Source organism: Stenella coeruleoalba (genome assembly GCF_951394435.1).
Source record: "Stenella coeruleoalba genome assembly, chromosome: 7".
NCBI classification, from domain to species: Eukaryota; Metazoa; Chordata; class Mammalia; order Artiodactyla; family Delphinidae; genus Stenella; species Stenella coeruleoalba.
In genome coordinates, this window is record NC_137153.1 from 28,176,570 (window position 1) to 28,183,419 (window position 6,850).

A 6,850-nucleotide genomic window follows, 5' to 3' on the forward strand; every position below is an offset into this window, starting at 1 on the left:
TGGTAACCACTAGTTTGTTCTCTATATCTGTAAGCTAGATTCTTTTTTGTCATATTCCCTATTTTGTTTAATTTTTTTTGGTAATGTATATAAGTGATAACATACAGTATTTGTCTTTCTCTGTCTGACATATTTTATGAAGCATAAAATAAGTCCATCCATGTTGTTGCAAATGGTAAAATTTCATTCATTTTTATGGCCGAGTAGTATTCCATTGTATATATATACCACACCTTCTTTATCCATTCATCTGTTGATGGACACTAGGGTTACTTCCATATCTTTGCTATTGTAAATAATGCTGCTATGAACATTGGGGTTCATGTATCTTTTCAAAATAGTGTGTTCATTTTCTTCAAATATGTACCCAGGAGTGGAATTGCTGAATCATATGATAGTTCTATGTTTAGTTTCTTTGAGGAAACTTTATATTTTTTCCACAGTGGCTGCACAAATTTACATTTCCATCAGCAGTGTACAGGGACTCCCTCTTCTCCACATTCTTGCAAACATTAGTTATTTGTGTTTTGTTTTGTTTTGTTTTTTGATGACAACCATTCTGACAGGTGTGAGGTGATATCTCATTGTGGTTTTGATTTGCATTGCTCTGATGATTTGCAATGTCGAGCACCTTTTCATGTGCCTGTTGGCCATCTGTATGTCTTCTTTGGATAAATGTTATTCAGGTCTTCTGCTCATTTTTTAGTCAGGTTGTTTGCTTGTTTGATATTGAGGTGTATGAGCTGTTAATATATTTATGTATGTTAATATATTTTGGATAATAATCCCTTATCGGTCATATCATTTGCAAATATTTTCCCTCATTCAGTAGGTTATCTTTTCATGTTATCAATGGTTTCCTTTGCCGTGCATAACTTTTAAGTTTAATTAGGTCCAATTTGTTTATTTTTGCTTTTGTTTCCTTTGCCTTAGGAGACAGATCAAAAAAAAAATGCTACAGTTTATGTCAAAGAGAATTCTGCCTTTGTTTCCCTCTAGGAGTTTTATGGTTTCAGGTCTTACATATAGGTCATTAATTCATTTTGAGTTTATTTTTGTATAGGGTGTGACTAATTTCATTCTTATACATTATCTGTCCAATTTCCCCAGCACCACTTATTGAAAAGACTGCCTTTTCTCCATTGTATATTCTTTCCTCCTTTATCATAGATTAATTGACCATAAGTACATGGGTTTATTTCTGGGATCTCTATTCTGCTTCATTGATCTATATATCTCTTTTTGTGCCAGTACCATGCTGTTTTGATTACTATAGCTTTGTAGTGTAGCCTGAAGTCAGAGAACATGATACTCCAACTTTGTTCTTTTTTCTCAAGATTACTTTGGCAAGTTGGGGTCTTTTGTGGTTCCATATAAATTTTAGGATTATTTGTTCTAGTTCTATGAAAAATGACATTGGTATTTTGATAGACATTGTACAAAATCTGTAGATTGCCTTGGGGAGTAAGTTCATTTAAATAATATTAATTCTTCAAATTCATGAACATGGTATATCTTTTCATCTGTTTGTGTCATTTTCAATCTCTTTCATCAGTATTTTATGGTTTTCCCAGTACAGGTATTTTGATGTGATTGTATATGGGATTGTTTCCTTAATTTCTCTTTCTGACAGTTCATTGTTAGTGTACAGAAATACAACAGATTTCTGTATATTAATTTTGTATCCTACAACTTCACTGAATTCATTGATAAACTCCAGTAGTTTTTGGTAGCATCTTGAGGATTTACTATGTGTAGTATCATGTCATCTGCAAACAGTGAGAGTTTTACTTCTTCCTTTCCAATTTGGATTCCTTTTATTTCTTTTTCTTGTCTGACTGCTGTGGCTAGGACTTTTAATACTATGTTGAATAAATGTGGTGAGAGTGAGCATCCTTGTCTTGTTCCTGATCTTGAAGAAATGCTTTCAGCTTTTTCACCATTGAGTATGATGTTAGCTGTGGGTTTGTTATATATGGCCTTTATTATATTGAGGTATGTTCCTTCTATGGCCACTTACTGAAGAGTGTTTATCATAAATGGGTGTTGAATTTTATCAAAAGCTTTTTCTGCCATTATTGAGATGATCAGTGTGTTTATGTGGTGTATCACACTGATTGATTTGCAGATATTGAATCATTCTTGCATACCTGGGAAAAATCCCAGTTGATCATGGTGCATGATCCTTTTTCTTTTTTTCTTTAAATTATTTTGCATCCCTCATGACTTTTAAAGAGGGCTCTTTTTTTTAAAAAATTTATTTATTTTTGGCTGTGTTGGGTCTTCATTGCGGTGCGCAGGCTTCTCATTGTGGTGGCTTCTCTTGTTGCGGAGCATGGCCTCTAGGCACATGGGCTTCAGTAGTCGTGGCTCACAGGCTCTAGAGCATAGGCTCTGTAGTTTTGGCGCACGGGCTTAGTTGCTCCGTGGCATGTGGGATCTTCCTGGACCAGGGCTCGAACCAGTGTCCCCTGTATCGGCAGGCGGATTCTTAACCACTGTGCCACCAGGGAAGCCTGCATGCTCCTTTTAATGTGTTGTTGGATTCTATTTGCTAATATTTTGTTAAGGATTTTGACATCTGTGGTCATCAGTGATGTTGGCCTGAAATTTCCTTTTTCATGTGATATTTTTGTCTGATTTTGGTATTAGGGTGATGCCGGCTTCATAGAATGAGTTCAGAAGTGTTCCTTCCTCTGCAAGTTTTTAGAATAGTATGAGGACAGGTGTTAACTCTTCTCTAAATATTTGGTAAAATTCACCTGTAAAGCCATCTGGTCTTGGACTTTTGTTTGCTGGGGGGTTTTTTGTTTGTTTGTGTTTTATTGCTGATACAATTTCATTACTGGTAATTGGTCTATTTATATTTTCTACTTCTTCCTGGTTTAGTCTTGGGCAAGTGCACATTTCTAGGAATTTGTCCATTTCTTGTAGGCTGTCCATTTTACTGACATATAGTTGTTTGTAGTAATGATCCTTTGTATTTCTGTGGTGTTAGTTGTAACTTCTACTTTTTCATTTCTGATTTGGGCCCTCTCTCTTCTTTTCTTGATGAGTCTGGCTAAAGTTTTATAAATTTTGTTTATCTTTTTAAAGAATTTAGCTCTTAATTTCATTGATCTTTTCTATTTTTGTTTTGTACTTATTTCATTTATTTCTGCTTGGATCTTTATAATTTTTTCCTCCTATTAGCTTTGGGTTTTGTTTGTTCTTTTTCTAATTCATGTAGGGTAAGCTTAGGTTGTTTGAGATTTTTCTTGTTTCCCCAGGTAAGCTTGTATAGCTATAAACTTCCTTCTTAGCACTGCTTTTGCTGCATCCCACAGATTTTGGATCATTGTGTTTTTGTTTTCATTTGTCTCCAGATATTTTTTTTTATTTCTTCTTTGATTTCTTCAGTGATCCATTGGTTGTTTAGTAGCATAATTTTTAGTATCCACATATTTGTGCTTTTTAAATATAGCAATCTTTATATATATATATATATATATATATATATATATATATATGATTAGGTTAAGTTGCTAATCTCTTAATTCAAACACATTTTAACAACCCTGTTTTAGTACTCTCCTGCCTTCATGATTACTGTTTTTGACATCACATTTTATATCTGTTTTGTGAATCCTTAACTGCTTATTGTGGATATAGATGATTTTACTACTTTTGTCTTTTAACCTTCCTACTAGCTTTGTATGTGGTTGATTTATTACCATTAATGTATATACACCTTTACTGATGAGCTTTTTTCCTTTCCTAATTTCCATGTTTCTGGTTGTGGCCTTTTCTTTTTTGTTTAGAGAAGTCCCTTCAACATTTCTTGTAAAGCTGGTTTGGTGGTGCTGAACTCTCTTAACTTCTGTTCACCTGTAAAACTTTTGATCTCTCCATCAAATCTGAACAAGAGCCTTGTTGGGTAAAGTAGTCTTGGTTATGCTTTTCCCTTTCAATATTTTAAATATATCATGCTACTCCCTTCTGGCCTGCAGAGTTTCTGCTGAGAAGTCAGTGATAGCATTATGGGAGTTCCTTAGTTTGTAACTTGTTGCTTTCCATTGCTGCCTTTAATATTCTCTTTTTTATCTTTAATTTTTTGCCATTTTCATTACAATATGTCTTGGTGTGGTCCTTTTTGCATTGATCCTGTTTGGAACTCTCTGTGCTTCCTGAACTTGGATGTCTGTTCCCTTTCCCAGGTTAGGGAAGTTTTCAGCTATTATGTCATCAAATATGTTCTCTACCTCTTCCTCTCTTCTCCTTCTTGGATCCCTATAATGTGAATGTTAGTACAGTTGATGTTGTCCCAGTGATCTCTGAAATTGTCCTCACTTCTTTTTAGTCTCTGGCCCTCTCACCTGTCTCGTTATGGTTCCTTCTTTATATCTTTAGTTGTAGATTTTTCAGGTAGGTTACAGTCTTTTTCATCAATAGCTGTTCTGTAAATAGTTGTAATTTTGGTGTGCCAGTGAGTAGAGATGAGCTCAGGGTCTTTCTACTCTGCCATCTGAGGAACTCTCCCAATTTTTGAGATCTTTAACTGACTTTAAGATGTCTGAGTAATATTAAATTAAGTTAATGAATAACATTGTCACCCAAAATCTTTGGTGATTAGAGTGTATAAATATAGATGGATTATAAAAGTGATCAATCACTCTATAATGCATATTTGCTTTCTGCAAAGCTCCAATTAAGATGGTAAATTTATGTGTAATATATTACCTTTTATACTACACTCATAAAGTTAATTTATCTTAAAAAGCTGAAGTTAAAATTTAAAATTTTTAACTAACTACATATATGTATTTGTGTGTATTTCAACAAGAATGCATATAAAATGTTTTAAACTGAAAAAGCTTATGAATAATAAAGAGAAGAGCAAATAGTTCAGATTAAAAATTATTTTGATCTTTGAATATACAGTCTACTCTTTAAAGAAAAAGGAAACAATTTTGTTCTTTGTGTTCTGTGGAGGACACAAACCCACAGCTAACTCTTATCTTCCAAAAAGTCAACCTTCCAAGAAAGTGTTCTCTATTGGTAGCTTTGCACTAAATTTCTTGAATCTTTTTAAACAAAAATCTCTCATTTCTAAAACCTTGGTTTTCTGGCTTAATAATTTCCTGTCTTTAAAAAATATGACATGTATTCATATCCTACTGTAATTAAATATTTGACCACTTTCTTTTGATATTTCCTTTCCTTAATCTAAGTCCACAGTTAAAACAAAACTCTCAGATGCAAAGAGAGAAGTCTGATTAATTATGTGGTGATAAAATGTTATCAATATGTTTTAGTAATTGTTTACTTTTCAGGTTGAATAGAACATACTTGGATTCATGTATAATGATTGAGGCAAAACTGTTCAAAAATTGATGCTTTTATTTAGACACAAAACCGTTGTAATTTGGTAACAACTATAATACGTACTTCATGAAAAAATTAAAGGTCCTGGACATTTGTCAGTATCCTCATTGATTGCAAGTTTCTTCTCTCTGGATCATTATTGGCTAGATATACACCAATAGAGGCTTCCACTCTTCTACATTCTGATTTAAATACCATCAACTAATCAGAGCTATTCAGTATTATCACCCACAGGTGGTTTCGTAAACTACAGATCAAAAAATGAGTTTTCTAGAACTGGCAAAAAGAAAAAAAAACTCAATAGAAAATGGTACCAGGTAACAAACAGACTTCCTAAGGGACAGTTAGGATTTCTAGGACTCTTTCTATCTAGAAAGAGATGTCATGTGTCTTATGCTTTTTTTTTTCTTTTAAAGCTTCCTAGGTAATTATTATGTTCAGCTATGGCTGAGAACTACTGACGTAAGGTGTGAATTGCCCATCAGTTTTGCAAAGTCACCCAATATTGAGAGTAGAAAGACATTCTTAATATTAATAAGTGGTGTTTTGATCTGCTTGAGCTCTTGAATGTGAGGCCCATCTGTACCTGGGTACTGGAGCCCCGTGTTCTGCTTGCATACATAACGTTGAGATGGTTAGTTGTTGCATTTTCTAGCAACAAAGTTTTAGCAGAACTTTCTGAGCAATTCAATTTTATTATGAGAGATCACATTATTAAATTACTTTTAGAAGAATATACTGACGATAGAATTTAGGTTGTCAGACATACTTATAGGTAAACAAATCTGTGATATTAAAACTAAAAAATTAAATTATTTTTTTAACTTAAAAATACCTTAAAATGAGAAGTTTGCCCATGCTTGCCTGCTTGAAATGGTGGTTTTCAGTTTATTTAAATGAGACCCAGAGACGTTCTTTAACTTGAAATATTGTCATTTAATTCATGGATCCCATTGAAGAATGAAGTATTTAAAATATATGACTAAAGAAATGATGATATAATTATTTATTCTATAAGGATTAGTACAGCAGTAACAGATTAATATTATCTGCTCTACAATTCTAATTGAAAAATCAAATGCTGAATCTTGAGATACTTCTAAAATTAATTAGTAATTTTGGGGGGTTTGATCCTAGTTCTAAGTAACTTCATGGAAAGCTATAGACCTTATTTTTATTTGTTCAACAAGAAGAACAAATATTATCAAGAATCTAATTTGTATTAGGCATTGTAGTAGACCTTGGGATACCACGGCCAATAAAATGTACAAGGCGCTGTTCTCCTGGATCTTACAATGTAGCAGTAATTTGGTGTTGATCCTGGGAGAATACATAAAGGCCACAGACAGTCTTCAAAGTAATTGAGAATTCAGTCCTGGCCTACACACTTGAAAAAGAAGAGCGCTCAGCCCCAACTATCGAAATTTGACATGTGGCTCTGGATTACATTTTCTGTAATTAAACATCTGCACCAGTAGCATAACCT